The sequence below is a fragment of the Mytilus galloprovincialis genome, chromosome 6 (assembly GCF_965363235.1).
Source record: "Mytilus galloprovincialis chromosome 6, xbMytGall1.hap1.1, whole genome shotgun sequence".
NCBI classification, from domain to species: domain Eukaryota; kingdom Metazoa; phylum Mollusca; class Bivalvia; order Mytilida; family Mytilidae; genus Mytilus; species Mytilus galloprovincialis.
In genome coordinates this window covers 78,636,581-78,659,542 of record NC_134843.1, presented here as the reverse complement: position 1 = coordinate 78,659,542, position 22,962 = coordinate 78,636,581, and the positions used below count along the sequence as shown (strand labels likewise).

General features: G+C 32.0%; 1 long non-coding RNA gene across 1 annotated transcript; it reads left to right on the top strand.

The window, feature by feature from the left end:
* The first annotated feature begins 4,105 nt into the window (after nt 1–4,105).
* Nucleotides 4,106–16,399, top strand: LOC143078340 (uncharacterized). The gene is made up of 4 exons (XR_012979180.1): nt 4,106–4,254; nt 11,351–11,889; nt 12,628–12,665; nt 16,014–16,399. It is a non-coding gene; the product is annotated as an uncharacterized LOC143078340 (long non-coding RNA).
* Nucleotides 16,400–22,962: the final 6,563 nt, after the last annotated feature.

Sequence of the window (22,962 nt, the reverse complement as noted above, 5' to 3'; positions counted from 1 at the left end):
TTATACAATTTACGGAACGCTTCGAAAACCACTAGACCTGTACACTATGTTTCTGATGTATCTACTTGATACAAATCAAAAATACTAAAAAGGAACAATTTACAGACACTGTGTCCTATCGATGTATCTACTTGATACAAATCAAAATATACTTAATTAAAAAGACCCAATTTACAGACACTATGTCCTATCAATGTATCTACTTGATACAAACTAAATTATCCTTAAAATACACAATTTAAAGACACTGTGTTCTATCAATGTATCTACTTGATACAAACTAAATTATCATTAAAAGACACAATTTGCAGTCACTGTGTCCTATCAATGTATCTACTTGATAAAAACTAAATTATCCTTAAAAGCCACAATTTACAGACACTGTGTCCTATCAATGTATCTTCTTGATACAAACTAAATTATCCTTAAAATACACAATTTACAGACACTGTGTCATATTAATGTATCTACTTGATACAAACTAAATTATCCTTAAAAGACACAATTTGCAGACACTGTGTCCTATCAATGTATCTACTTGATACAAACTAATTATCCTTAAAATACACAATTTACAGACACTGTGTCCTATCAATGTATCTACTTGATACAAACTAAATTATCCTTAAAAGACATAATTTACAGACACTGTGTCCTATCAATGTATCTACTTGATACAAACTAAATTATCCTTAAAAGACACAATTTACAGACACTGTGTCCTATCAATGTATCTACTTGATACAAACTAAATTATCCTTAAAAGACACAATTTACAGACATTGTGTCTTATCAATGTATCTACTTGATATAAACTAAATTATCCTTAAAAGACATAATTTACAGACACTGTGTCATATCAATGTATCTACTTGATATAAACTAAATTATTCTTAAAAGACATAATTTACAGACACTGCGTCATATCAATGTGTCTACTTGATACAAACTAAATTATCCTAAAAAGACACAATGTCCTAACAATGGATCTAATTGATACAAACTAGATTATCCTAAAAATACACAATTTACAGACACTGTGTCCTACCAAAATAGCTACTTGATACAAACTAAATTATTCTAAAAAGACATAATTTACAGACACTGTGTCATAACAATGTATCCGCTTGATACAAACTAAATTATCCTAAAATGACACAATTTACAGACACTGTGTAAATATTCGTCCTGACAGATATGCCTGAAATATTTGCCACTGGACATTAAGCAACCAACAATCAATCAATCCTATTAAAATATCTACTTAGTACAGAGAAAACTTGTGGTCTAATAAATTATCTGAATTAATGAAATATATTGGAATATCCTTTAACAAGCATTGTAATAATAATTTCAAACAGAAACTAGAAGATTTCTACAAAAATAAAATTAAATTCGAACTATCTAAGATAAAAGATGGAAACTGTGGTTAACTTTTTATTTATCACTAAATTAAGAATAAGTGCACACTCATTAGCAATAGAAACTGGTAGGTATGCAAGACCAACAATACCCTCTAATGAGAGATTTTATAAATTTTGCACTGGAAAAATTGAAAATGAGATTCATTTCTTGATTGAATGTCCGCAATATAACAAAAATAGGTCTAAATATAAAATTAATGATATTAATCAAATAATTTGGATGCAAATTTTTTCAAAATGTTAAATCCTATGTCTGAAAAAGGATAAATATCTATTTGTATGTATATTGAAGAAGCTCTTGATTTGAGAGACCACCGTACCGTTTCATCAGATAATAATCTTTTACAGTAGTTCGTGCTATCAATGTATCTACTTGTAACAAAAATAGGTCTAAATATAAATACAGATATAAAACTCCTGTATCGCTCACCTAGTTCAACAATGGACACTCTCTAATATTGGCGACATGAATATCATTCACGAAAACAATATATTGTCTGTTGATCTTGTAGTGTGTTTATTTCTGTTTACATTTTCAAAAATATATTATTTAAGGACAATTACTTCTGTACAAAAATTTCATCTACGCTGACCTTGTTGCAGATATCGCCTTGCTGATTGTTTTGTGACCTTAAGTTTGTATCTAACTCTTAGAGTTTATAAGATAAAAGAAACATCAACAAAAAAAAGTTGTCATTTAAGGATATTTATTCCCATTAAGAGTTGAGCGACGATTTCAGTTTTTCACTTATTTGTAAATCTTGTCTTTCTAGATGTTTTTGGTATCTTTCGCCTTTTGTTATTTACACTACAATTGCAGTTGTTAAGATTATATAAATATGCAGAAACACAAACATATGGTAAACATTTTCAATAAAGGGCACTGACTCTTATGAGTTGACCAATGATTTCATAAATATTGACTCATTTGTAGAATTTGCCATGTGTGCCATTCTTGCTATTGATAATTTCTATATATTCAAGAGGATCGAAATAGGAATACCTTCGTGACGAATAGCGGTAAACATTCCTGCAAAATGACGTTATCGGTATTTTTTGGTGCATGACGATAAAATGTACACTTTCTTTTAGACGATAAAAAATTGACTGATTTTGACAAATCACGTTAGTTTTATTTCCAAAAAGAACGTAAAGGATATTGATTTTAGACCTCTGACGAACGAATAAGATATTTTTACGATTCGAGGTACTTTTTTTTTATCAATTTGACGCTAACAGTACCCGTAAATGAGTGTTTGGCGCCTTATGGTAAAGGGTAAATCCTCAGTGACGCTAAGATCAAAATAGTTATGGAGCCAAACAAGTACAAAGTTGAGAAGCATTGAGGACCTAAAATTCCAAAAAGTTGTGCCAAATATGGCTACGGTAATCTATGCCTGGGATAAAAAATCCTTAGTATGTCGTGAAATTCCTACTTTTGTAAACAGGAAATTTATAAAAAAAAAAACCAACCATATAATTGATATGTATGTCAACACTGAAGTGCTGACTATTGGGCTGATGATACCCTCGGGGACAAAATGTCCACCAGCATCAACCTAGTGGTGTAAACAGTTATCAAAGGTAACAGGCTTATAATATTTTACGCCAGATGCGCGTTTCATCTACATGAGACTCATAAGTGACGATCAGATTGAAATAGTTTTAAAGCCAAACAAGTACACAGTATTTCGAGCAATTCCTACTTTTGTGAACAGGAAATTTATAAAAATCACCATATAATTGATATGTGTCAAAACCGAAATGCTGTACACAAAATAAATTTGAAAAATTATAATATAACGGAAACAACTTCAAAAAGGAGTCGATTTACTATTGTGGACGATATTTATTTGTACCTTGTCCGGGTGATAAATTTCAATAAATAATTTTTCTATCTAAATAGTCTAGTTTTCAAAATAATAGGCAAACACGCAGACATTGGTACAAATCATTGTTAAGACCACCAATTTGAAGTCGCCTGACGATTTCTGTCACAGAGAGACAGTCAAACGCATAGATAAAAAAATAAACTAATAATGACATGGCTAAAGAAAAAAGAAAAAAAGACAAACAGACAAATTATAGTACACAATATGTGTACGGGAATATCGTACCAATTTGGAGATGTATACTCCGTATACAGGCGCTGTTAGTATGTTGCTGTCTTGATGATAATTTTTGATATTACAAGTTTCTATTGATATCTTGTAATTTTCATGATTATTGGCAGACATTAAAAAGAAGTCGTCATGTATGGGCAAAACAACTATAAAAAGGCACCTGGTAGTATTGATGTAAAAGACATTCATATTAAACTTATCACTTTTGACCAATTGTTTCTACGGCGGTTTCCAAAATAAAAGACAGCATTTGCAATTTTAGCCACAGGTTCTTTTTGACAGCCATGTTGTGTGGATTATCGTACAAATTTCAAACTTAGATACCCAAATGATGACTGTGAGTTTTAGTTTAGTTAAATTTGACCCAATAATTTCATAATAAATAATTTTTTGTAAATATGTAATCATTTGGTTACCCGTTTAAACATATAATTGGTTATGTAAACTATATCATCAAGATTATAAGAACAAATGCGTTATTGTTTCCGCTGCACAAATTTAAACATTGATTTGTTAGATGAATCGTAAAATACAGGTAAACATTTGTAACTAGGGACGCGTACGACAAGGAACTTTAAATTTCGTAGAATTAAACACTTCATAAATGTCAGGGTTTCCTGTAGCTACTGAAGTTTAAGTGTGTGCTCTTATTTTTTAGACATTAAAACCAAGCAAAGAATCGAAGAATGGCGTTAATTCTTATTGGGGTAAGATATCTTAATGTGTAATTTTATTTACCGAATTAAACCAAATATCAATCAAAATATCTATAATTTCGTATTTGAAGAATTAGTATTTCCTTTTAATGTTGAATGCAGAATATTGAAAGAACCCGATACCTGCTTTTAAAATACATCAGTTAGTTATTTCGTTTTAATTATTTTACAGTTGTCATTGCAGATTTTTTTTATAGCTGACTATGCGGCATGAGCTTTGCTCATTGTTGAAGGCCGCGCACGGTGACCTATAGTTGTTAATTTCTATGTCCCTTGGTCTTATCAAGTGAGTTGTCTTATTGCTATCATACCACATATTCTTTTATATATTCCAACATTATTTTGTTTTATCTGCTGTCGATGAAGAGCATTTATGATACCTTAGTTACACTTAATTCCAGTATGTTATAATAGTAACACTGATACCCGTGAAAGTAATTTACAAATATATAGTCATTACTTATATACTATTCCAGCCATATAATGTTTTTGAAAGCTTTGAAATTCACTTCATTTAATCAGATATAGTATGTATCATGTGAATATAATACATCATATGTGACTAGCCACGACATATCCAGGCTTATGGAGGTAGAACGTCATTGTGAGAAAAACGCCGTTAACTATATGTGACTAGCCACGTCCAGGCTTAGGAGGGTACAATGTCTAAAATTTGCTTTTTATATTTATCTAGAATATTCCGAAACAAAACTCTCTGTCATGTTATTATGACATATTTGTTGTAATAGCAATGAAACGAGTCATTTCGAATATCGGTATGAAAATGAGACTGTTCTATGACGGCTTTTATTTATTGAAGGCACTAATTTATAAAATACAAAATTATTGTATTTATTGGCTCTTAGTAATGTTCAATAGCGTATTTGAATAAAATTTCAAAGACTAAAATTTAATACAATACGAACAATTCTTAGCTCTATTTTAGAACATGTGATTTAAACTTGTTGAAATGAAGTTAGTTTAAAATTAGTCAAAGTAAGCTTTAAGAATTCCTTTTTTTTTTAAATTCGTCTTTTAATTTAGATTTATCATGCATGTCTCTAAACATAGTATGCGACGCGTAACAGTTTATAAGTAGGTGTTCTCATATCATATTGCATTTGATACGGTGCATTTATTATGGATATATTTCAGACTCCATTTATGAAAGAAAATTTATAAAGCAGAGCATTGTTTTTGTAGCTCTATTTTAGGAACATGTAATATAAACTTGTTGAATTGAAGTAAGTTTAAAATTTGTCAAAGTAAGCTTTAAGAATTCCTTTTTTTAATTTAGATTTATCATGCATGTCTCTATACTTAGTATGGGACGTGTAACAGTTTATAAGTAGGTGTTCTCTTATATGCATTTTATACGGTGCATTTGTTAGGGATATATTTCAGATTTCATTTATGAAAGGAAATCTATAGAGCAGAAATTTGATTTTTTTTGTATCAATTTAAAATGTAGATTCAAATATTTTTCACTTCAAACGATAAAGTAAAACTTCTTCAAAACTTATATATGATGTATAGTTCTGCGTCAGCAAAAAAGAAGCTAAGGAAAGTGTTTATCTCTTCTTCACAAATACTTATTTCATTAAATCTTGAGTTTATATTTTTTAAAAATGACGTTTTACCTCCATAAGCCTGCAAATGTTATGGAGGGTCACAATTATGTGCATACATACGAATTGAAAATTTTGCACTTAAAAGTTTTTAGACCCTGTTGTTCAATTGTGTCTCCTTATATTTTGATGTGCCTTTTTAAAGTTATAAACATCGTCAGTAGTCATATTATTATTCTTTAAGTTATTTGGATTATATCGGTGTAATATCTGTTTGCACAAAACTGTTATAGGGTCTTTTAAATGTATACAAAAATTTAAATACTCGATTTAGGGCTTGATAGGAATCATATAAAAAAATATATAAACCTGTATTTTTTTTGAAGACCATGTGGTACACACTAGATTTAGAGTGACTCTGGGTAGCTGGCTCATTGCATGACGTGAACATCAGACACTTTGTTCATATCTTTTGCACCATAAGTATAGTGTCCGGCTACGATCGTCTTTTTTCAAGTGAATCGGTCCATTTGTTTCGAGTGCATACGGTTTTTGTCGAGTGATAAAACATGCGATCAGTTCAATTAACTGCTATGTCGTAATTACAATAGTATGTTTACATGACTACCTCTCTTATTTTGTATACTTTAAGGTTTTAAGCAACAAAGAAGCACAATTTCCTTGTATTAAAATTTAAAAAAAAATCAGTATTTGATATTGTTTGGGCTTTTTCGTGAGCAATTGTGAAAAAGTCCAGTTTTTTAAACAATTGGTCCGTTTTTTTAACGAAAATAAAAAAGTATTCTTGACTTTAAAAAATGTCTTTTCTAGTTTATTACTGTTATTTAATGAATGAAAATATCATATATTCTCTATAAATCACCAAAACATATTACTACGGTGATCAAAATCAACCTTCTTCAATTTAAAGCAAAACGTTTTACCATAACTTTTCGGTAATAAATTGAAAATTATTGGATACTTCATAAAAAGGTCTTTAGAACATATTGCAGAGAACTCATAATCTTTTCAACTTCATTTCATGGTACTTTTATTGTCACAGTTAATAATATTTTTCATGGTAAACCCTGGAGTTTTTTTTTTATACGGGACGAATTATGGTACACCGGTGTTCGTCGTCAGCATGTCGGACAATAACTTTAAAACGTAAAGGGATTTTACAGTTTTTTCACAATACGTTTTGCTTTGTGGAGTTTTCATAAAATTTTGGTGACTGGTTTATGTAGATTAAGGCAATCTCCCTTTAATTTTTCGAAATAAAATGTATATGACATGGAGAAATTGTTTTAAGGTTTCATTACGAGTGAGAGTGGATATCGCTTGATATCAACTCGAGTTATTCAATTTCTATATACTAGTTAACGATCCTTCGGCGAGTTTATTATTACTATTTGAATTAAATAACGAGAGTTGATACAGTATCAAGCGATATCCCATTCTCACACGTTGTTAAACCTAAATGTCTTATGGTCAACACTCTCATTGTGTAAAATAAAATATTCCACGAATCGTTGTTTTAGTATTTTCCACAAGAAATGCACATCGTCGTAATCTTTCAAGGTCACCAATGCAAATTCCGTTATATCGTCTAATGATGTTGAATAAGCAAATAAAATTAACGCGGATTTTCGTATCGTACTCCGTGCAAGTTGTATCCATGCAAAAAATAGATAATAAGCCACAATTGTAAGAGAATGAATTTTATTCTTTGAAACGCAACAGGCGTATCATGCGCCAATGTCGCAGCTGTTTATTAAAAAAGGAGTAAGAAACCTACTCGACAGCAGAGAAGAATCAGTAATGGTAATAAAAATTGAATTTCATTTCATATAAAGTTAACAATGAAACGAATTGTTTACCAACTTAGCACACTTTATGTACGTACGTCTAAGTACTTTTCAGCTTTGTACTCGTTTTGGGCTTTCAAACTTTTTTTCATCTGGGCGTTGCTGGTTAGTCTTGTGTGGACGTGGCGTGCATCTGTCGTATTAAATATTTAACCAGGTACTTGTTGTTGGCTATTAATCGTTTGTTTCTCTGTCAATTTTTTTGTCCCATTTATTTTTTATTGTAGTCCTATCATGTAATATTGTCATTTTAATGTTATAATTAACATTGCCATTAAAGCGGGAGGTTTGGCATGCCACACAACCAGGTTCAACCCACCATTTTCATTGTAAAATGCCCTGTACCAAGTCAGGGAAATAGTATATTACAGTTCGTTTCTGTGTGTGTTACATTTAATATTGTGTTTCTGTTGTGTTGTAGTTCTCTTATATTTGATGCGTTTGTAACTCGCATTTGTTTTTTTTTCTCTATAGATTGATGAATTTCGAACAGCGGTATACTACTGTTGTCTTTATCAATCCAAATTATCTATGCTTAAATCAGGTTGTTGACATCAAAAATATATACTGTACATGTAATTTATAAGATGACAAACAACAATATATACAAATGAACGATACTTGTTTATAAAGTGTAAGTGTTAGTACACCATTATCAAACTAGTGAATGCATTGGTTTAGTGCCTTAAAAGAGGGACGAAAGATACCAAAGGGACAGTCAAACTGATAAATCCAAAACAAACTGACAACGCCATGGCTAAAAATAAAAAAGACAAACAGAAAAACAATAGAACACATGACACAACATAGAAAACTAAAGAATAAACAACACGAACCCCACCAAAAACTAGGAGTGATCTCAGGTGCTGCGGAAGGGTAAGCAGATCCTGCTCCACATGTGGCACCCGTCGTGTTGCTTTTGTGATTACAAATCCGGTAAATAGTCTAATTCGGTAGGTCACATTCATGAAAGGGAAGTGGATTGTAGTTACGACGTAAAGAACATATCCGATATCATTTGTGAAACGGTTATTCCATAACGGTCAACCAACTCATGATGGCGTCCGTAAAATTTACGAAGGGATGATTTCAACTTCACCATTTGAAACTCTTGGTTTAATAGCTTCCTTGTGAGCAGTAACCCTCTATCAAGAAAATCATGATAGGATTAAAAGGTACACAATTTTAACCCTTCTTTTTATTGTTTTAAACGTAAATACACTGACACATTTTAAACTATAGGAAATTTGTAAAATCACTCGATAAAACTCAGACGTACTTGAAAAAGCCCGGACTGCTCTAAAAAAACGAACACATAGAAATGAATTTAGTCTCAAAATGTCGTTTTCAATTCAATAACAAGAATTTTTGTAAAATGTCTGTTTATCTAAGGATAGTATATGGATTCCATGTTTGCATTTAGCATTTGCATTAGTCTGTGTATAATTAGTTATCAAAGGTACCAGGATTATAATTTAGTACGCCAGACGCGCGTTTCGTCTGCATAAGACTCATCAGTGACGCTCATATCAATATATTTATAAAGCCAAACAGGTACAAAGTTGAAGAGCATTGAGGATCCTGGTTTTTATTCTGTTATTGGAATAAAGCATTGTAATGCTTAATTCAACTGTTTTACCGAAAATTATGTCGGATTGATTATATCTTTTTTTTTTATCAAATATTAACACACCTTGTATATCCACGTATATTGAACTCAAGCTTCTATGTTACGTCTCGTCAAAAAGGAAGTTTGTTTACCTTTTCGATCATATTCACTCGAAAAAAGTGGTCACACTAAAAAAAAATCCGATCAAATCATTCAAAAAACCACGATCCTAGCCGGATACTATAGCTACCGTGTATTGTTTTTGATAGATAGTGTTTTCCCCATTTTTCGAGGTGGAAGCCTGTTGTCTTATTTTTGTTATAACGTTACGGTACCCTTACAACACCTTTTTTATAGTTTGGGGATCTTTCTTTATTTTAGAAACAGACAACAAGTTTCCATTCTGTGTTATTGTTGGCATATCCTTATTTACTATGAAGTTCCATATATTTTATGTTTAATCTTATACTGAATGATAGAAAGTGGGTTTGCACCGACCTGTGAACTAGTTTTATGAGAAGATCCTTTATTGCACTACGCGGTTGTAAAAATCTAGTGATGTTTTCTTTTATTTCTTTCCTTTTTAGAACAATTTGACAATAATCTCATCATGCATTAAGTCAAAAAATGAATGCATGTGATAAATATTAATGGCTCATTTTTAAATGATGATGTATTCTTTAATCGTACTATTTATCTTTGATATATTATATAGTGGTATTGTGATGTTAAAAATGGCACAAAGAGTGTGTCATGTCTTTCCTTCGACATTATTAAAACAAAATTCTTTGTTGATCGAATTAGTTTTTGTATCCTCCGTTTCTTCAGCTATGTTAATTTTGTTCATATACAGTAATAAAGAGCACTTAGTTGGTGACCAGCACATCTGTAACTGTTTTTCTTCGATTGCATTAAAATTTTGCCCACAATTGAGACTTATCTGAATTTTTGGGATTATTTCCCATACTTTTTTGTTTAATACGCTTTTGAATAATATTTATCTGCTGGTCTTTCAATGTAAACACATATTTGTACAAGAAAGAGAAATTCATTTATAGTTTGAGAAAAGCCTTCTCCAAATGATTAAACTCTGTATGAGTGGCGCTCTGAATTCGAATTCGACTTTTTTCTTTTCAATTTTGTAAACAAAGTATTATATTTTATCAAGTTAATTTAAACTTAAAATATCAACTAGTGGTGATTTGTTGGTTATAAGACCATATACTAGTCTCAGAACATATTTTTTTTCATACAATATTCATATTTACTGTACAATTAGTTATCAAAGGTACCAGGATTATAATTTAATACACCGTATTTGCTTAAATTATTCTCTTCCTTTCGCAAGCAATATATCTTATCCCTACACCCCACGTGGAGAAGGAAGTAAGATTAAGAAATTCACATATTGTTAAAAAAAAGAAATTCTTTTAAACAATATCAGTCCCGAGGGTATCATAAGCCCAGTGCTATGTTTTCTTGTCGGTTTTAAATTAATTCATCTAAAGCAACATTGCCTGCGGGAATTGTTAGTGTCAACAAAATGTTGTCATTTTTAATAACACTGGGTCACTACCTCTGATGAGCTAGTTTAGACATGTAAATTGCAAAACTTACCACCAACACAAAGAATAACTATTATGTACATACTAAATTCCCCGTCAGCAGTCTGGCTATTTTTACAGATGAGCGATACAGGCATAATTGTGTCCTTAATATATCTATATCTATATATAGAGTCTATAAGAATCTACCAACCAGTATATATCTTTTTGTTTACTTCTAAATTTATAATGAAACTTAAACTGTTTGATTTTTCGTATTTTGGATACATCCTTCACATCAAAACTTCAATCGACATTTGGATAAGAGGTCAAATAGCATAAACTTGGTATCAGCTTTTTGTGCAAATTAATTATACCCTTGTGGCGCAATTGCAATTAATGATTTTTTATAAATTGGGGCATGTTATTGTTCACCTTGAGATGATATATGAAAATGAACAATCTCTGCTATATATCAATTTTAAACTATCGTCGCAGGTTGGAGCAGCTGCAGTGGGTGTTGGAGGATATTTATCACATGTGCCAGCATTGATTTTCAACGCAATCGAATTCAAACATAAAGATAAGAAAGTCAACAACTTAAAAGAGCTAACGAAAGGGGATCATATAATATTTAAAAGGGAAGGACATGGGCCTTCTCATCATGCCATCGTTGTTGATGTCAATGAAGCAGAGAATAAATATAGCATTATTCACTTCACAAGCATCAGGGGATGTGGTACTTCTAGGTCTAAAAGTAATGCTACCATAATAGAAGAAACCAAATTATTTTATCCGGATAAAGTAACTTTAAGAAAATATGCCAAGAGAAAGTTAGAAGGAGAGCAAATTGTCGCAAGAGCATATTCTTTACTGAAGAAAATTGATAAAATCGACTACAATGCTCTAACAAACAACTGCGAACATGTTGCTACCTGGTGTATATTTGGGTATAGTAGGAGTGAGCAGATTGATAAAGTAATGGCAATGTTGGGACCAATTGGGATGGTCCCTAAATTCGTCGAGAACATAAGTCGGTATGTTTAACATTGTAAAAAACATTAGCAATTATAGAAGCATCATGAATCCATATGAATATTTCAAATTGATATGTTATAAAGAAAGATATTAATCCCACGAAGTACAGAAAAAAAACCCAACAACTATATTTAATATAGTCTCTATTGCAACTACTTATGGACAAGCCTTTAATTGGGAACTTTAAAACCACCACCTTGCATCAAAGCTGCCTTTGATTAAGACCAAGTCAATACATCATATACTAATTGAATACCATTTAATAAAAAATATTTTGAAGATTATCTGCTCGGATGTTTTGATACTAAAGCATCACTGTTGAAAATTGGTGCTGAATATTTTCATTTTCAAAATAATGTTAGCCTCTTGTTCAATAACACCTTAATTTTTCACTTTCCGACAGGTTAAGATGTTCTAAAGTATAATATGTAGTACTCGCTTTAAAAATGAATATCTTTTCTATTGATTATTTAAGATTTGTTAGTGAGAGGGTTAGCGCTATAAAACCAGGTTTAATCCACAATTTTCTACATTTGAAAATGCCTGTATGAAGTCAGGAATATGACAGTTCTTGTCTATTCGTTTTCGATGTGTTTTGTTATTTGATTTTGCCATGTGATTGTGGACTTTCCGATTAGATTTTCCTCTAAGTTCAGTATTTTTGTGATTTTACCTTTTCCCTATTGATGATTTTTTTTATTATAAACCTGATTTCAAACGTGTATGTCTAATTTTAGAATAGCGAAAAAAGGTGATCCAGCTAAGTAACTGTTACGTAAGTAATATCATATATACATACCGTTATTGCACTTAGACTGACGTTATATCAGTGAGTGACTATATATGACGAAGGCATATTCGTCCATTGGATTATATATTGCATGAACTTGATAGTGTAATATTAAATTCTGGGAAAGAGCCCGGACAATACCAATCAATATTAACTCAAACGCCCCTTTTTGATACAGGTCAAAATATTTCTTTAAATGTAAGAATGAAGTAAGTGTACAATTATAGCTGTTATGCTAAACTTGATATAGTATATTTTATGTTAATGTTGTTATGGTACTAAATGGGACCACTTATGACTAAACAAGGTTAAACGGATAAATAACATGTATGATAATCATAAGTAAACATTTGCTATAAGAGAAAAGAATACGGATATTTATTTTACAGTGTTTATAATTGTGGGGTAATAAACAGAATCGTATGAAGAATCTCGGCCAAAGTATTTTTCTGACATATTGAAGTAGACATTTTATTTCTGATTTGTAAAAAAAATCTCCCCTTTAGATCAAGTGTCGAATTATTGTTTCCTTGAGTCAGTAGATAACGCCAATAATAAAATAAATCAACACACAAATGAAACAATATATGGAAATAAAACAATACATAATATAGATGTCATAAACGAAAGATGCTAAATGAGACAGAAATGTAGTTTGATAGCATGCAAATAATTACCAATTAACCACTTTATTAGTATCAGTTATCAAAAGTTGCATATCAGCAGTCGTGGTCAAGTGGCCATATGATGATTCAAAAATCCGCTAAAAGAAGTAAAATCACTTAATGTAAATACGTTTTTGAAAGTGAAAAATTGCCAAAGTTAAAAGTAAACTTCATTTAACGTAGAGAACAGTGGATTAAAAAAAATCAACAGTTAGAATGAAAGACGGACGGTTTGGTGTCACATACTTTTGGGACTGCATGGTATTGAAATTGGTTTCAACAACGAGCCGTTTGAGCGTCATACAACAAATTGACAGTTAAATTGATATTATGACAGCATCATCGTATAACTGCATAATACAACTAGTACGTATCCAACACAAAATTACGGCTCAACACCGGTTATAAGGAGGTCATTTTTGCAGCCTCATATTCTCTGACTTTCAGATAAAGATGCCTCAGCAAGACATTGCCCGCCCACATTTGACAACAGTTATCAAAGGTACCAGGATTATAATTTACTACGCCAGACGCGCGTTTCGTCTACATAAGACTCAATAGTGATGCTCATATCAAAATAGTTATAAAGCCAAACAAGTACAAAGTTGAAGAGCATAGAGGATCCAAAATTCCAAAAAATGTGCCAAATACGGCTACGGTAATCTATGCCTGGGATAAGAAAATCTCTAGTTTTTCGAAAATTTCAAAGTTTTGTAAACAGGAAATTTGTAAAAATGACCACATTATTGATATTCATGTCAACACCGAAGTGTTGACTACTGGGCTGGTGATGCCCTCGGGGACAAAACGTCCACCAGCAGTGGCATCAACCCAGTGGTGTAAATAGTTATCAAAGGTACCAGGATTATAATTTACTACGCCAGACGCGCGTTTCGTCTACATAAGACTCATGAATGACGCTCATATCAAAACATTTATAAAGCCAAACAAGTACAAAGTTAAAGAGCATTAAGGATCCAAAATTCCAAAAATGTGCCAAATACGGCTATGGTAATCTATGCCTCGGATAAGAAAATCCTAAGTTTTTCGAAGAATTCAAAGTTTTGTAAACAGCTGTGATGGTTCATGAGTATTATATTGACAGGAACTACAATTACTTAATTAAGGTAGCACAATACAAAGATTTTCATCCCCAATCAGACATCTTTAAACTGATGTAATTCCACTCACCTTTCTTTAAATTTTATAAATGAGGTACCAAAAGAAAGAAAAAGGAATAATCTTTCAAATTGTGATAATTTCATTATGACACAATTATTACATAATTAATTGTTATGTATTTAGTTGCCATATTGTGATGTCCATACTTAAATGAATTTAGCTTCTTTGTTATTCATAGCATCCCAAAATATTTTATAGATTCTTGCACAACACAGTTTGACCTCCAAAACTGTGTCTCAGATTTTTCCTATTGTATTTCATTCTCTCATAAATCTTCAATGAAGTTTGCAACATCAATTCATAAGAGACCACTAAATTCAATTGGGTATAGAATTTGTTCTATTGATGTTTTTGGAAATCTGAGACACAGTTTTGGAGGTCAAGCTGTGTTGTACAAGAATCTATAAAATATTTTGGGATGCTATGAAGAACAAAGACGCTAAATTCATTCAAGTGTGGATATCACAATATAGCAACTAATTACATAATAATTAATTATACAATAATTATATCATAATGAAATTATCACAATTTGAAAGATTAATCTTTCTTCTTTCGTTTGGTACCTCATTTATAAATATAAAAAAGGATGAAATGAACTAAGTCAGTTTAAAGTTGTCTGATTGAGAGTGAAAAAATCTTTGTATTGTGCTTCCTTAAAAGGGCAAATAGATACAAGGAGCAATGAAGCAATACTTTTGTTACTTGTTAACATTGATGTTATTGATAGTGCATTCCCTAGCGGAAAATATAAAATGTCATGCTCATCAAATTGCTAAGATCCTAATAATTCAGAGATGTTTGTTTTAACGCTAATAAACAGTAAATATGCATATATATATAAATATGCGTTATGATAACCAATGAAGTGACTACTTAAAACACAAAAAAGGATCAAATGTTAGTAGCTGTGAGTCATTACATTGACTCTAACAATCAGCAATTCACCAACCTATTAGTTAATTATAAAGATACTAGTGATATCAAATTAAGTGAAACGAGTCAAAATAGAAAACACCACTTTTGAATTAATCGACTGTTTGTGGCAGACAAAAACCAACAATAACCAATGAACTTCAGTATCGGATCCTTAGGGGAAGTGATGTACAAAATGTTGATTGTTTCATTTTTTGTGAACCATCTGTTATAAATAAAAAAAATACCGAACTTAAAAAAATGTAATTGCAGTTACCGAAACCTTGTTAAAAGTCAAATATATTTTTTTTTTTACAAAACTAACAAAAATGCCGAACTCCGAGGATACGAGGATAATTCAAAACGGAAAGTCGAAAGCTCAAACACATCAAACGAAAGGATAACAACCAATTACTAACATACTTTGTTTACAATTAACGATATTATAGTATCAATTTACAAGATTTTATTTTCGTTTATTTTAATACCTATGTATTTTTATATGAAACTGTAATTAAAATGAATGCTTTTTTATGAGTTAACTTATTTTCAGTTTGTTTTCTCTTTACAGTTAGTGACCCCAGAAGAACCAAATTATAGAAAACTGTTAATAGCAAATAGAGTAATGTTTTAAAACAGCTTCTCATGGAAAAAACACTAATTTCTTGTAAACAAGGATATTAACCTCTGGAAATATCATTCGTGTTGAACTCCCTTAAAATCTTGCAGTAATCAATTATACAGTTGGTTTTTCCTGTACAACAGATAAAATAACACTTTTTTCGTGTATATTTTTACATATATCCACATTCTTAGAATACACATATCGATGACATCGCGTACTAACTTATAGATGCAGTTAATTTTGAAGGTATGTTGGTCACATATCTTCTCATACATTGAGCTTGTTAATGTATACTTGTTTTGGTTATAAATAAACTGATGATTTGGAATCACTATGTATATCATTTTAATTGCTGCCAGTATACTAGATTAGATGCAACTTCGTTTATATCCAGATTCTATCGGTTGCAATTTTCGCAAAAGTTGATGGTTACATGTATATTGGATATAAAAAAAAAAGAAATTGAGGTATGATTGCCAATTAGACAACTCTCCACTAGAGACCAAAATGACTGACACACATTTTAACAACTATACGTCACCGTACGGCCTTCAACAATTAGCAAAGCCCATAACGCACAATCAGTCTGTTTGGAATGAATGAATGATCTTTATTCTCATAAACCAAATACATAGTTACAGAGAAGATATTACAATAATATATATTACATATATAAGATATAGCATGTGTGAAATACAAATTAATATGATAAATATTTACACAAATGATAAATAACCACATAGTTGTATTAACCAAGAGGATAGACTTTCACAGAAATAGATTTAATAAATCTACAACGTTTCTCAAGCTCAACAATATTTTGGGTTGAATATACTTGTTTGTATTTGATAACATTTATATTTTTATTACAATATTGTGGTAAGTATTTGCATCTTTCATCTTTGAAATAATTACATGACATGATATAATAGTATTCATCACCAATGTCAGCTGAGGCGCAAAAGTGACACAATCTTTCAGATCTTGGGATGTTGCGCCACCTTCCCGTCTCAATGGGCAAACGGTTATTCCCACATCTAAATTTTACATAAGGTTATTAATAAATTAAATGGTAGTACTGATAAATAGTGTTCAAATTTAAAAACATTTTTGTACAATCTATAACACAGCCCCTTGGGCGAATTGTTCATTTCTGTTGACCATTCTTGAATGAACTGATCTCTTAATCTTTGCTGAACACTCAATACAACACTTTAGTCTATATGTCCTTCATAGCACATGACGTTTTAAACAGATTTTTTTTTTTTTTTAATTTTAGATAAATCAAACTTATTGACACTTAAAGATAAGGAGAAGACGTAAGATCTTTGGTGTTGTTGTTAACTACCAATGAATTAAAGGGTCATAGCAAAATAAAAACGGATTAATTATATTATCCCAAGGCATGTTCCCACTCCAAATAAGGTGAAAGTAGTCGCTACTTTTTCGGTCAGTCCTTCCAACTCACCAATTTATATATGTTGTGTACAAGTTATCATTTTGTACAAACTATAATCTGTACAAAAAAATCGTACAAATTATAATTTGTATTTTGACTTTGTACAAATTATAGTTTGTACAAACTTTGACTAAATTACGCTTATAACTTAATAATTTATTATAATTAATATAAGGGATTTTGCTATAAAAAGCATCGATACACTCTATATAATTTGTATTCTTTAACCACACAATAAACCTAATTTACAAAATACAAAAATATCCAGACGGAGACAGAAAATATAAGTGATACATGTATGCATGCCAGTTAATTCTGATAGTATAACAGAAATTGGCCTCTGGGACAATTCTGAATATAATTTTGCCTCAGTGACAATTCTGATAGTTTAATATAAATTGAGCTCAGTGACATTGAAACACCAATTATACGTGCCATCAACACCAGACAGATGAATGAAGCGTGCGATGTCTGTTTAACAGATCCAAGCCAAATATCTAACCACGAACAGTACAGTCAGCAGATAGAATCTGGACAAAACGTATCTCTAAGTCGACACCCCTATAATTCCCTCTCCTAACAAAATTTAAAAAAAAAGACAGCTCCTGAGCCAAAAGAAAAGAAAAGACAAACTTTAAAAAAATATAAATGCATTTTTTTTGTTATCGGTTCATTGCGATACTGTCTCGCCATCGTGAATCCCATAATACTTGTACATGCTTGGAGAATTCATGCTTGGAGAATTCAATAGTTAAAGTTCAAAAAGAAGTCACTCCAGGTCCGTAACTAGCCTCTTCTAATAGTGAGGCAAAATATATTCGCCGAGCGGAGCGATGCGAACAAAATTTTGCGAGGAGTCTGGGCCCCAGAAGCTCTGAGAAAAATAACACAAAATCGTGCATTCTGAACGTTTCCCGGACTCTGATATTGAAATGCGATTAATTTTTAACTATTTTTTCGACAATGTTCTGGTCTCAAAGCAAAAACATAGATTCATTGTAATTTAACACTTTTAGGTTTAATGGACAACATTAAAAGACCTATGTAGGATAAAGCAAAAATCGTCTGTCTGTTCTTGTCTGGTATTGTGCTTAGACTTTGGTGATTTTTTTATGACTAGATTTAAATATAGTGACATTGCAGTATTATACTCTAAGTACTAGTACTGCTTTAGTCGACACTAGGGACCATCTTGGCCGTGTTTTCCGGTATTAATGATTTTGTTATTGTTGAAAACCCTCCATGATCATTAGTATTTTTCTATGCATTAAATTTGTGTGCGATTAGGTTTTTACACATTTACTCCATATTCCTATATTTTCTGTTAAAGGGTCTGAACATGACTTAATGTAAGTTTAACCCTTCTGTGTTAAAGGTCATATGGCAATACATTATTGTTTTTTTCTTCAAATTATTTGATACCAGGAAATTGGTGACCTTACTTCAATTTAAACCATGTCAGCTGTCTAGTTTTATCTACCAAAAAAAGAAACCAGTTTTGTATTCTTTGATATCAAGTTCAATTCTTCATGCAGAGACGACCATTTTTTTCTGTGGGTTGTAGCATCGTATATTCTTTAAAAAAAATCTCGCACACTATCTGGACATCGGTGGGCATGCAACATTGCGAAAACCACACGTTTACAAATGAAAATCAAAACTCAAACTATAGTCATAAAGTAGGACAATAAATGAACAAAAGACAAACCCGGGACATAGAAATACAAACAATAGACCATCAACTCTGAAAACTGAAAGTAAAATAGAATATGGATCACGAAAAACATACAGGGGCGACACCAGAGGGTGAAGAGAACTTGCTTCTTGTTTGACACTTTCCGTGAAAACAATCTGATATTGAGACAATCTTTTGTTTCATTTTTTTTTTTTTTTTAATTTCTAACATGAGGCATTTGCCTCATTTGCCTCAATGTATTAACGGCCCTGCACTCGTTAAGTGACAAAACATAATTGATGTAAAGGTGAGGTAGAAGATACCAAAGGGTATATAAAAAATAATATCTTTAAGAAAAAAAACCGACGTGGATACCGTTTCGATAAAAACTATTATAATTGATTATGGCGGCCTAGTGTTCCGTACGTATTTTTACGTGTTTTTAAAAGTTGTTACATTTGTATTAATTTTTACTTTTGGACTTACATTAGTCTTGGACAGCCCTAAAAATACACATATATATTTATAATTTTTCTTTTTACTGATTTTTTCATATATTATTATAAAAGTCTAAAGATTGGCGCAACGGTACTAATGTGACGAAAAAGTGTTTAAGTATGGGGACTTAAACTAATTAAAGTGTGTATTCTTGTGTTTGTGCTTTGTTGCTTGGTGTCTACGTTTCACACGTCCACGGACGACAAATGCCAAGTATACTCTTTAACAGGGTAACCCTAAAAATCTCTGGTAACGTGATTAAGGGAATCCTGGTCACATAAATAAATAAATGGATCCTGGTGTAGTCTGAATGAAGTCTTGCAAGTTAACATAAACACAAAGTCGATTAAAAGTTCAATACTGTATTATTCAAAATCCAAAGTACATGTAAAAGTAATACAAGTTTACAACATCTTAACTGCAGGCTCAACAATGCGGTGGTATAATCATAAATCGTAAGTACACACCTCTCGTACACAAAATCGTCCCCTCGTATATCGTATCTCGTCTCCCTTCTCACTATCTATTTCTCTCTTTTATATGTACTACTCTAGTAACCTGATTACAATATGGTTAAATGACTCTGAACAAAGAAATATTCTACAGGACCTATAATACAGGAGCCCGGAGCCCGGAGCCCGGAGCTCAGGTCAACCGAAACTGAGGTCAACGGCCGAGGCACCTGTATAAACAAAGCAACGGGGCACCAGCTGATTACATGATTGATTTGACATTTAACAATGTAACAAGTGCAATCTGATCGAAGGCGATAAAAATAGATTGTAAGGAATTACTTTATAACGGTTAATGAGAATAAGTAATCTAATTATACCAAGATAATAAAATCCAACGATGCATTTACGTAATAAACGGAAAACGTTACACAGCCCCCCTCTTAGCCCTGAACTTCCACTGTTCAGTTTATGCAGCATAAAACATATAATAAAACTACTCATCTCATAATGATATTCTAACTATTCCTTGAACACCAAAAAAAAACTTGGGATACAAGAGTAACTTAAAAGACAAAATAAAATTTGTTCCGATTGACACCAATCAAAAAGTTAGGGTCACAGGTTCCAAATTTTTATAATAAACTTTAAAATAGTTTTGCGAACAAAATTAATGTCTATGTAAAAATAAAAATAAGAACCTATCAAAACAAAAAAATATTAAAATTATATATATATTTGCTAACTAGTGCTTTCAATGATACATTTACAGTCTGCACATCATATAAATCGAAATGAGGTTAAGGAGCAAGCACAGAGAGCATTACATGAAACCGGAAATAGGAGTGAGGTGAAATCCCCTAGAAAGGAGGCTAAAGAGCAGAGTAATGTGCATGGACCTGTTGCAAGCACAAGTAAGACCCCTACTACAAAACAGTCAGAAAAGTCGGCCTCCTCATCAGAACAAGAGAACTATGTAGATTTTATCGACTTACATGCAGATAGCAGTGAATTCAATCCTGAAGTAGAAAGAACACGTAGCCAAGAAAGTTGTTTTTGGAAAAACATTAGAAAAACATTTTGAAAACATTGAACAGGTCCTTAGTAGACTCAGTGATGCTGAACTGAAGTTGAAACCAAAGAAATGCAATTTCCTGCAGAAAGAGATACAATTTTTGGGGCATGTTGTTTCAAAATCAGGCGTAAAAACAGACCCAGCAAAAGTCCAAGCTGTAGAAAATATGAGGAAACCGACAACGGTGACACAAGTAAGAAGCTTTCTTGGGCTATCATCCTATTACAGGAAGTTTATCAAAGACTACTCGAAAGTAGCTAAACCACTATTTGATTTAACTAAAAAGGACACACGTTTTATTTGGGACGAGGAGTGCGAAATTTCATTCCAAGAGCTAAAAACAAGATTAATTACAGCACCTATATTGGCATATCCTCGGGCAAGTGGGTCTGAGTTTATACTGGACACTGATGCCAGCGCTTATGCTATTGGAGCTGTACTTTCTCAAGTACAAGATGGAAAAGAGCGTGTAATTGCTTATGGAAGCCGATGTCTTGACAAACCAGAGAGGAACTATTGCGTTACCAGACGAGAAATGTTAGCAGTAGTCTACTTTACGAAATATTTTAAACATTACCTATTAGGCCGTGGTTTCAAATTAAGAACTGACCACGGTTCGTTAACATGGCTGCAAAATTTTAAAGATCCCGATGGACAAATACATAGATGGATCCAGCAATTAAGTCAATTTCATATGAAAATTGAACACCGACCTGGCAACCGACATGGTAATGCGGATGCGATGTCAAGATTAAAAACAGAAACAGGTATTTTCTGTAAACAGTGCGAAATGCCCTGGGATTACATCTATGATGGTCCGTGTCATATAGAAATCAAAGAGATGAAAGAAGGAGAGAAAACAAATTGTCCAGTGGACACTATTACAAATTCAGGAGAATTTGAAAATAGCGATGAGGAAGTAAATGATCATTGTCGCTCGAGCCCACAACAAAATTCCACTTCTTTTAGCGGGTTTTTGATCGGGCAAGACGACAGTGTTTTGGGACGAACCTCAAAAATAAAGAGGGGGAGAAAACCAAACAGACCAAAACAAGCGAAACAAATACCGCAACCGGATACTGACTTAACCTTAGAGGTCATACGAGACAAACAAGAATCTGATTCAATTTTAAAACAAATCTTGAAATACAAAATTGAAGGAAGAAAGCCTGATTGGGGAGAGATAAGCTACGAGATAAGCTACGAGAGCGTACACTTAAAATATTGAAGAACGGAATTTTATGCATGTATTGGGATGATGACACAAAGAAAGGGAGATGGAAAATATGTGCTCCAAATTCAATTGAAAAAAACGATCCTCTGGTACCTACATGACACTAAAACAGCAGGACACTTAGGTATAAAGAAGACGTATGAAAAAGCCAAACTATCACCATTTTATTGGCGAAATATGCAAGAGTCAATTAAAAATTATGTAAACCAATGCGAAATTTGTGGGGAACGTAAAAATCCTCCTAACAAGAAAAGACATTGTATGAAATCATATGTTGTAGGAGTTCCGTTTGAAAGGATTGCCACAGACATTGCAGGACCTTTTCCTATAACTGATGATAAAAATCGTTGTATATTGGTTGTCGGTGATTATTTTTCCAAACTTACAGAGGCTTATGCTATGCCAGATATTTAGGCTAAGACGGTTGCAAATATAATTTTTCGAGCATGGATTAAAAGGTATGGTTGTCCAATAGAAGTCCATTCAGATCAAGGGAAACAAT